The 11,244-nt window shown below is 41.2% G+C and overlaps 1 protein-coding gene across 1 annotated transcript in view; it reads left to right on the top strand.

Moving 5' to 3' along the window:
* Positions 1–10,043: 10,043 nt before the first annotated feature.
* LOC129770788 (uncharacterized) overlaps positions 10,044–11,244 on the top strand; it is a 337,533-nt gene continuing 336,332 nt past the window's right edge. Inside the window, exon 1 of the mRNA XM_055773873.1 lies at positions 10,044–10,453. The gene's annotated coding sequence lies outside the window, so the exon portion shown is untranslated. The remainder of the gene's footprint in view (positions 10,454–11,244) is intronic.

Below are 11,244 nucleotides of genomic sequence, written 5' to 3'. Positions count from 1 at the left end.
AAATCGGAGGAAGCTGAACAGCACATTCCGACTCATGGCCATGCGAGTCGTAAGTGCTTATAGGACCATTTCGACAGAAGCTGTGTGTGTAATCGCCGGAATGATTCCCATCTGCATCACTCTGGCGGAAGATAGCGAGTGCTACAAGCGACGGGAAAGCAGAGGTATCCGGAAATTGATGAGAGCGGAGTCGTTGGACAAATGGCAGTATGAATGGGGTACGGCAGAAAATGGTAGATGGACGTACAGGCTGATACCGGTACTTTCGACCTGGTTGAACAGGAAACACGGTGAAGTTAACTTTTACTTGACGCAGTTTCTGTCTGAGCATGGCTGTTTCAGGCAATATCTACACCGGTTCGGGCACGCAGTTTCACCCCTCTGTCCGGAGTGTGGAGATATGGAGGAAACACCGGAGCACGTCGTTTTTGTCTGTCCCAGGTTCACCGAAAGGCGCGAGGGGCTGCCTGCACTTCATGTCGGGAATATTGTGGAGGAGATGTGTCGCGACGAGATGATCTGGAATGCCGTGAGCAGTGCAATCACACAAATCATGTCGGAGCTGCAGCGAAGGTGGAGGGCTGACCAAAGTGCTGACAACGTCCGACGGTGAAAGGTGAACAACGGCGACGGCTGTTGTAAGAGATGGTACCTCACGAGAGTAGCTGTGACGGGGTGCGCGTTGTGTTGGAGGGCACCACCTAATCGGCTCTCCGCTGGGAAGAGAAATCCTGCGAGGGTGACTGTGACGGGGCGCGCGTCAAGTTGGAGGGCGCTTCCTAATCGGTGCACGTCTCGACAGGTAAACGGATACTGCCGCGGAGAACAGCAAAAGGCCTGCCTGACAACGCCTGATCGTGGCCTGGATGGAGGAACACCGCGAACATTTCGAAGGAACGAGCATCAAGGATGAAGCCACGATCAAAATGGTGAATACCCCACGAGAGTAGCTGTGACGGAGTGCGCGTCAGGTTGGAGGGCACTGCCTAATCGGCGCTCCGATGGGAAGAGAAATCCTGCGAGGGTGACTGTGACGGGGCGCGCGTCAAGTTGGAGGGCGCTTCCTAATCGGTGCACGTCTCGACAGGTAAACGGATACTGCCGCGGAGAACAGCAAAAGGCCTGCCTGACAACGCCTGATCGTGGCCTGGATGGAGGAACACCGCGAACATTTCGAAGGAACGAGCATCAAGGATGAAGCCACGATCAAAATGGTGAATACCCCACGAGAGTAGCTGTGACGGAGTGCGCGTCAGGTTGGAGGGCACTGCCTAATCGGCGCTCCGTTGGGAAGAGAAATCCTGCGAGGGTGACTGTGACGGGGCGCGCGTCAAGTTGGAGGGCGCTTCCTAATCGGTTCACGTCTCGACAGGTGAAAAACCCCGCGAGGGTGGCTGTGACGGGTTGCGCGTCAAGTTGGAGGGCAATTCCTAATCGGTTCACGTCTCGACGGGTAAATTCAAAATGCCTACGAAGAGGACATCAGCGCAGTGGAATTAATAACGAATGGAAAGAAAAAAATATTGAGAAAAAGGGAAGGACAACGCTAGTTAGCGTTGAAAACTCGAGAAGTGCATGAGCACAGCCGCCCCCTGAAGTAGTCGCCTAGATGTGGTCCCAGGGGGAATAAGGCAACGAGTAGAGGGCTTGGTTTTTGTGGGTGCGATCCCCACTCGACGTCTGGGTTAACCCTTCCCAGGTAAGGCTGGTAGAGCGTTCCTCACCTCTTTAAAAAAAAAAAAAAAAAAACACACTATATATTCATAAATACAGGTTCTTTTTCAATCGCTAATCCAATCGCGATGACGGACAGTTACATGTCAGAAACCTGAGAAGGTAGCCGAGAGAACTTCTCTAAACAAAAGGACCCTGCGATATATTCAATTTTATATCACGGGTACGCTTCATAGAATAAAGCTACTAAGTTCATATTAGTTCCAAACTGGTTCCATTTAGATTAGATTTGATGCATCGCTGTGCGAAAATGTGGTCGCACAAATCGTATGCAATCACGAGAAGTAAATAGCTACACATAACTGCACTGATGCGACCGCTAGTTGCCATCACCCCACCCGAAATCGGCCTCATCAAGTAAACAACATAGCCTACCAATATAACCGCACTCAAGGCGATGAAGACAGTGGATCCGAGCTCTCACGAAAACATGATTGCACAGCTGACCAAAAGAAACAAACCACTCTACCCGCCCGAAGAGTCAAAGCAAGGGAGAGCAAGGCAATACAATTCCATACGGCTGCAATCCCACGACCCCACACGACTCGTACGGCCACACTCTCGCACAACAGCCGCATCCACCGTCCCTTCTCCCTCTCATAACACTGAGAGAGTCTTTAGGGACTGTCCACATACCACGTGGACAACTTTAGGGGGGGTAGGGGGTACGAAAATGTCCACGCTTGTCCACGGTGAGGGGGGTGGGGATACAGATAATGTCCACGTGGACACGTTAAACCGATGTTTTTATTTAAATACTTTCAGATCTGTTCAAAGAAATGATGGTATCCAAATTTTATAAAACAGAAAGTGGGTTATATCTATGGTATAACCGCAATGGTGACGTAGGACTATCGTTGATTCAGTGATCCTTTGTTTGAAGTTGAATCTGAATCCATTCTGAATGAATGAATAAATGAATATTTGGGGGACTTCGAAAACGAGAGCGTTACGTTGGAGGTACAAGGTTTTATGCATCCAATATTGAATACGAAAATATCCTACTGATGGGGAAGAATAATCTTCAGAAGCTATCCTGTTAATTGCGATTGATTGAAAAATCACAAAACCAAATGTATTTGGTCACAGTGTTACATGGATAGAAAACATTCAAATAAACTCTTTCACATGAATGTATTTTTAAATTCTCAGAGGAACTGGCAGATTATTTTCCGGATCTTTCTCGATGCTGAATGGCATCCAAACGGAAAGAATTCCGCGCGTGTATGTGTGTGTGTGTGTGTGTAGCGGCTGCTTCGAGATCTTCCCGGGGAACCGTTTGTGTGTTTGTGTGTCACTCTCCTCCTGATGGATTCATGTCTGGCCTAAGGTGCACAAACAGGCTCTTGGTGACACCGTTCATCCGCGCTTTCATGATAAACGAAGAGCTTCACCACAACAGCGACAACATGCTCCAATCGCTGTTCAATTAGAACTGAGTGGATTTCCGAGCGGCGCTCGCTTATATACCGATTGGTGATTTCAATAGCATGTTTTGAAAGCAATTTTAAGACTATTGAAACAAGTTTGTGGATCAAAAAGTAACAAGTATAGAACGCGTAGACATTTTATCTTTCGAATGAAGTGTTTATCATACCATTTCGTTCAGTTGTTTAGGAGCTATTAACACTCAATATCTCGGTCTCCGGCGTAACGCTTTCGTTTTCGAAACTTTGATTTTACACCCCGGTATAGAAATGAAAGACGTAGTCCTACGTCAATACCAGCTCAAAAACAGAGTTCATGTGCAGAACTCTGTACTGAAAAAAGCAGATTCAGTCCACCATTTATGTTGGGTAGCACCATCGTTCCCAAATATTTATGTTGGGTAGCACCCTCGTTCCCAAATATTTCTCGAATTTTTAGCATCCATTTTGCGACGTTATCTGACGTTAATGACACATTGATACAGCTGCGTTAGGTATACTCAGCACAAAATATTAGTTTTTTAAGGATCACTTTGTCTTACCAATCGAAAGATTGTGATGTTACAAATGAAATTTCCGTTAATAAGCACATGTTATTACGACATTTGTGTTTCTTCAGAGGGGCTTTAAATCCGGGATTAGATTACATATTCTGCACCACAGCCAAGGAAAACCCTATCAATACGCTTTATGGAATAAAACATTCAAAATATTGTTTTCTTTGTTCTAATCTTTGCTTCAATATATGAACTAGTATCTTACAGTCAAAGTTAGTAAAGCAGTATGCCTAAATCCATTGGTTGTTTCTTCATTTAAATTTGAATTTTCTTAAATAGTACAACGATTAGCTTCAAATAAAACAACATTTAATTGCACTAAACAATTGCAAAAGTCTTCAGAAAAACTCTTTTCGATAGGCACCCTTTTCTCGGAGATAATCTGCAAGCGAATGATTTTATTGTCAAATAAGTTTCTTCAGATGTTATTTCATGCTTAATTGTAAAAATATTCGCTTGATTGTGCAGTTTTACTGTTGTACTGTCCTTTGAAGTCACCGAAGAAATGTTTCTAATTTCTGTTTTTATTGTTGCTTTAGAAACAATATCCACGTTAAAACCATTAGAAAAGCAGATATGAATTTGACGTTGATTCTCTGGAATGTCAAGCGCTTTGAAGCGCTTTAAAGAAGTAGTAGTTTGGGCAGTTATCATAGTGGGATTATCACACAAATCGTTAAATAGATTACCATACGCATTCGAACAAATGGGATGAAAAAGAACGAATTTTCGATTTTTGTAATTTTAGCCCACACATATTTATAAACTCTTAAATATATTGGTAGGAAGTGGTATAACAAATACTACATAAATAGGGCTGGTGCTGGTTCTGCCATACAAATGAAACACAAATTACTCGAGAATTAATCGAACGAATGAAACGTTACATGTCGAGGTTTTAGGGTGCAATAAATGCAAATGGTGGTTAGATACTCATCCCCCTCTCTTAAGGGGAAGGGAGGGGGAGTCCTAGTTCTGCCATACAAATGAAACACAAATTTCTGCATTACTCGAGAATTAATCAAGCAAATAAAACCAAATTTGGCATGTAACGTAAGGGAGAAACATGTTATTTGCAAGTGGTTAAAAAATCTTAAACGAGAATTGTGTTTGAAAATAATCTGATATTATAATGTCGAGTTTTGGTAGAAGTACTAGGAATTTTATAGTAAAAGGTAATTTCAAAGGGTAGATTAGAAGATCAATCAATGAATAATTCTAAGATTAGACCATGCACAGCGCTAAGTAAGAAAACGTAGATGTGATAAATAAAAATAAATTTTGGGACGAAGTTTGCCGGGTCAGCTAGTCAAAGAATAAAAAACAACCGTTACTACTAATAAAGCTCATTTGCATTACTTTTTTTTTTCAAAAAAGGTTATTTGATTTTAGATTATAATCAGAATAGCACGATATCAATGTAGCAGGTCCCGAAAGTAAAGCAGTTCACGTTGCAGCGAAAGAAAGATGCACTGCCTGAGACGAGAATTGTCTAGTGTAATTTTGCCTCAGAATGGTCGCTGGGAATTTGTTAATAACACATATTTTCATAGCGCTGGTGTAATCTTAGTCGATTTATGGAATGGAACGCGTCCTCTGAAAATTCTCCAAACGATGACGAAAAAAGGTTTTGTATTGCGCTGACAACAACAGTTAAGTTGAGATATTGTAGCTGGATAAAGTACAGTTAAGAAGCTTTCGAAATTTTGCCTACATCATTTTTGAATATGTGATTTGCGGAGACGAAAAAAAAACATTTTTTTTCTATTTATTTTAATTTTTTTATTTGAATTTTTTTCATTTATTTTCATTCCATTCATTTGAATTGTTTTTTATCATTAAAAAAGACGGATGGGTAATGTCGGGAACATAACCGGAGTGACGTAGGACTATACAAAGGGGACAGCTTTTGTTAAATATATATTTTAAATATATTGTTTTATTTTCTTCTCCTACGTGAATACCTACCTATCTACCTGAAAAATGGATTAGTTGACTGTTTACTCTTTACGAATATGTTGATGGTTCTGAAAAGAACCTTTGGTGTTGTGTTTTTGTTATCACTCGATATTCCCATCTTGTTCGGTTAAACCTTCCTGTTTAGCTATTGCGTTTGCCACTCGCCACAGCTTTCACAGTTGGAAAAATTCTTCCCATCCAGCTTGTGACATGTTGTTCAGTAAATTACATTTAATGCGACGTGCCGGAGAAACACTTTGCCACTCACTGAAACTAATTGTTGCCTTGATGAGCGCCGAACCGAAGCTGCTCTGTTCTTGATGCGGGTTTTCTGATTGTCGTGAGCAGCTTTGCAAGCCAACTCGAGCACTCCGACGGCCGAAACTCTATAATCGCTGTTAGGTATACTGGTGCTCCGGCACCAATCCGTTCGGCCTAGTTACCCTTACGGAGCAATCAGTGAATGCGACCAACAGGGAACTGGAGACCTGCACGGTTCGAGTGAGACTTTGCCTTTCCCTTAACTTGTCCTCCTTTGTTACGTCCACGATGCCGATGCCGTACAACCACACGGGTTTACGGTTTGAAAGAAAATAAGATATTTTTTTGGGGTCCGTGTGTTTTATACTCTAGCGGTACACACTCACAGGATAGAGACAAATCGGCAGACTCAGCCAGAGGGGCGAGTCCAACGAGACGAACGAAGGAGCATTAAAAGGGAGCGATGGCAAAAAAATACATTCATTACGATTTGTTCGCTCGTTGGATTCACATGCAGGCTAAAAAGGGTCCTTTTCAGGATCACAAAATTATCTTCAATCTAAAGAGTTTATTGTTTTGTTATCACTCGATATCCCCATCTTGTTCGGCTAAACCTTTCTGTTTAGCGATTCCATTTGCCACTCGCCACAGCTTTCACAGTTGGAAAATTCCTTCCCATCCAGCTTGTGACATATTTTACAGTAAATTACATTCAATGGCACGTCGCATTACCACCACTCAGTATCGGATTGGAGGTAATTTTAACCTGTAATTGAACATTTGCGATGACAGTGGTACAGTGTCAACTTTCAATGTGGGGTCATAATTTGGACCCCGAACTCTATGTTTACAAAAATGTCCAACTAAATATGTCGAATTACAGGTCCGTCCAATTAGCTAAATGTCGAGATAAGTGTAAATTACTGTACTTTCAATCTAGAAGCAATTTAAGAATTGGTGAAAATCAATAAGCTCAGAACAACTGCCAAATTCACATACTCATCATATCCTGGCAAACAAATTATGAAAAAATCAATTTGTGTTTTATTATTATTTTGGATATTGTTTTAGAAAGCATTGAACTGTATTTCCTAAACTCTTTTTTGGAAGGTTTAATGGCCCTGAAAAGCGCCTTGTTTTATGGAATGGTTCCAATTTAGAAAAAATAGTATTCGTGGTTTTGAAAAAAACCATTTCGAACGCCCTAGATGCCGCCTTGTTCTGGATTTGCCACCAAAGCAGTTTGTATAAAGAACAAACTTTTTTCTTCTGCTACCAGCTGCCGTTTTGCGATTGCGTTTGCCACTCGCCACTCGCTGCAACTGCCTGTTGTCTTGATGTCCACCGAACCGAATGTGTTCTGTCCCGAATGCGGATTTTCTTATCGTCGCGAGCAGCTTTGCCAGCACTCGATCACTTCGGCGGCCGAAACTATATAACGCCGGCTAGGTGCACTGGTACTAACGCGCTCGGCCTAGCTACCCTTGCGGGGTACGCTAGCGGGATTTTGCCTTTCCCTTCACTTTTCCTCCTTTACCATGTCCAGACATGGCTGCTTGGGTTGGTTTGTTGATGTGTTGTGATGCGAACCGATGTGGTGTACGGTTTGAATGAGAATTATCGTTACGGCAGCGGAGCGGGGATTTTTAAGCTGACTGGCTGGCTCGAGAATTACGCATGTGTGAGACTGCGACCAATGTTTCGTTCATTTTTTGACGTAGGACTACGTCTTTCATTTCTATACCGGGGTGTAAAATCAATCTTTCAAAAACGAAAGCGTTACGCCGGAGACCGAGATTTTGAGCGTTAATAGCTCCTAAACAACCGAACGAAATGGTATGATAAACACTTCATTCGAAAGATAAAATGTCTACGCGTTATATACTTGTTACTTTTTCATCCAAAAACTTGTTTCAACAGCCTTAAAATTGCTTTCAAAATAGGTTATTGAAATCAGCAATCGGTATATAAGCGCGCGCAGCTCGGAAATCCACTCAGTTATAATTGAACAGCGATTGGAGAATGTTGTCGCTGTTGTGGTGAAGCTAACTTCGTTTATCATGAAAGCGCTAATGAGCGGTGTCCCCAAGCGCCTGTTTGTGCACCTTAGGCCAGAAGGGAATCCATCAGGAGGAGAGTGATGCCACAAACGGTTCCGCTTGAGACATCGGAGCAGCCACCACACACGCACATACACGCGCGGAACTATTTTCGTTTGGTTGCCATCCAGCATCGAGAAGATTCCGGAAAGATGTCATCGTTGCTGAAAAATAATCTACCTGTTCCCCTTGGAATTGAAAAATACATTCATGCGAAAGAGTTTATTAAGTTTATTAAGAGATGTTTTCTATCAATATAACACTGCAATCAAAGACATTTGGTTTTGTGATTTTTCAATCAAGTGCAATGAACAGGTGGTTATCGAGTTAGCATTAACCACTGGTGGTCGAGTAGCGAGGAGATTCTGTAAAGGAATTATCGTTATCGTCATGTGCAATTAGCAGGAAAGCTTTTGAAGATTTTTCTTCCCCATCAGTAGGATATTTTCGTATCTAATATTGGATGCGCGCGCAACAGAAAATGTTTCGCATCGCGAAAATCATATAATTTTCAATCGATTATTGCTTAGTCGCCGAAAGTTTCAAATTCAAAGAGTTCATTTGCCTCTAGTTTGCTTTCCAAACTAGACCTGACCTTTATTAATTAGAGGTGCAATGAATCTTAAGAAGGAATTCCCGCTCTACGCGCACTGGCAAACGATGTTTACTCAACAATTTCTCAAACAAGAATTGGGTGTTGTGAGAAAGGATGAGCGAACGCAAAAATTATGTAGACTGAATTGATGCAACAGATATTTTGTCTGTTGGAAATGGAATACAAATCATATCACAAAACAAATGAATCATGTATTATACAACTTTCGTGTGATTGCTTCTTTTGCTGAATATTGTGCCTCCAACGTAATGCTCTCGTTTCCGAAGTCCCCCAAATATTCATTTATTCCTTCAATTGCAATTGATTCAGATGCAACTAAAAACAAATGATCACTAAATCAACAATAATCCTACGTCACCCTTGCGGTTATACCACAGATATAACTCACTTCCTGTTTTTTTCTTTTTCCTTTCCAATCGCGCTTCATTCTATTTCGCTGCTGCTCTGGTTGCCCTCTTTTGTCGGTACGATTTGAGGAGCACAAAATGGACCAATCAAAAATGGGCACATAGTGCATTTTGACAATGCTTGATATTTCACAATTATTCAATTATTTATCTCAAGAAAAATGAAATGTTATTCGTTATGACAGATGCGTAGATATATTTTCTATCAATTGATGCAAAAACCTTTGCCATCTATTGAGAAATGCTCGAGTTATAAGCGTTCCAAATCTTGTATTTTTTCCTACTTGTTCAGTGCCTAGATTTCCATTTCACCCCTTATATCTTCCGGTTAGACGTAGTCCTACGTCAAAAACATCAAATATAACATAAGACTAATTTAAAATTGAATATAGGAACAATGCAATTATTTCCTTTTTTGCAATTACAATATATGGAAGAATGTCCACGTGGACAATAGGGGAGGGGTATAGTAAATGTCCACGCTTGTCCACGGAGAGGGAGGAGGGAGTCTAAAAGCGTACTTTTTCTGTCCACGTGGTATGTGGACAGCCCCTTATGTGAAATGGATTTCGGAGAGCTTTAGGATCGGTATACGAAATTACGAATTGCGAATCATGAATACTATTAAAGAAAGCAAACTACATTCAAAAAGAACTTAGCTGCGGTATTGATATTCCTAGACATGGTTGGGTCATCGTCCTGCTAGTAGAACTAATGCGATTCCTGCCTCGATCGCATCTGGTATCTGGAGGAATGAAAGACGAAGTCATACGTCAAAAGTACGTTCTAGCGAAGACACATTCATCGTTTCGATGTTCCTCAAATATAGATGAAAAAGAGTCGTAACGAACCGTAACGCAATCTTCATCTCTTGACACTACAATCGGCTGACAGTTTCTGATATTGTTGTGTGTTCATTTGACGTTTGCGGCTACTATCCGCAAAGCTGTGTGCGTGTGTTGCTTGCACTGCTTCTGGTAGCTGAAACTTTAGTTGTTCCAATCCCACCGTAGCTGTGTGTGCCGAGTTGATATATTGCCGAGTAGCGAAAAGAGGAAAAAACTGTTTTGGACTTCCAAGTTCGCTAGTGTTTTCCACTGTCGGTGTTTTGTGTGAATGAATCGTTATTTTGGCTGCAGAAAATTAGAAGAAAACTCTTGGTGATTTATAGCGGTGGTTCGTGAATATCTCTTCGATAAGAGTTGTGTTATTGGTTCTGACCGTGAGGTGATTTGTTTTGTATTTTTTCTTGGTGCGAAAAGGTGGTGATTCTAGAAAGATAAATAAGAATTACAGTATCGATAAATGAAAAACTGTCTAGGAAAATCAGTGTAGGTTCCAACATAATCAACATTTTGCTGAATCGAATTAATAAGGACTACTACTGATACAGGTTTGTTAGCAATTTTGATTCTAAATACTAAATATTAACTTCATTCTTTTCGTTTTAGGTAAATTCATCTTGATAGTGTTTCGCAACAGCAAACAATTTATCGGATTGCTTACAAAAACATGGAATCAAGTGCCAGTTATAATTTTCCAACAGGAATTATGTTCACATAAACAAGATGGATAACATGGACTCAAATAAGTTTTTGATAAAAAATACTATTCGGCAGGTGGCGTACCAGTGTAAAGTAAGTGCAACACATACACGCAAACGAGCATGGAGCGCACAGCATCCCACCCTTATTTTCCCAGAAGGGTCGATCAACACCGCGCAGATCTGATTTTCGTTTTCGCACTGACACCGAAGTTGTGTGTTATAGCATATACTAATGGGTGTGATGTGACGTAAAATCTAAAGATTATTTCGGCCAATTGGCACTAGTCAAGTTATTACCTGCCGCATAATTTGTCTATTTGGCAGAATTTAAATCAACACAACGCAGAGATGGGGACGGGAATGTGGTAAACAACAAACCTCGCTGTCTCCTTGCAGTGCGGCATAGTTTGTTTGCAATTATACACCTTTTTCTGTGTACATTTTTATCACACTTTTAATGCTGATACGAGCGAACTGTTGCAAGAACGTCTGCTGGCTTATGAAGATAACTAATTTCTAGCGCTTCTGTTTTCAGCAAGTATAGCAGACTGAACAAACATTAATCTTTTGTGATTTGGAAAGATGATTCATTGTCAATAATTAAGCTAGATGGAGGAAATTTAATGACAATTAACGTA

Source organism: Toxorhynchites rutilus, chromosome 2 (genome assembly GCF_029784135.1).
Source record: "Toxorhynchites rutilus septentrionalis strain SRP chromosome 2, ASM2978413v1, whole genome shotgun sequence".
NCBI classification, from domain to species: Eukaryota; Metazoa; Arthropoda; class Insecta; order Diptera; family Culicidae; genus Toxorhynchites; species Toxorhynchites rutilus.
The sequence above is the reverse complement of the archived record's forward strand: the minus strand, read 5'-3'. Positions and strand labels throughout refer to the sequence as shown.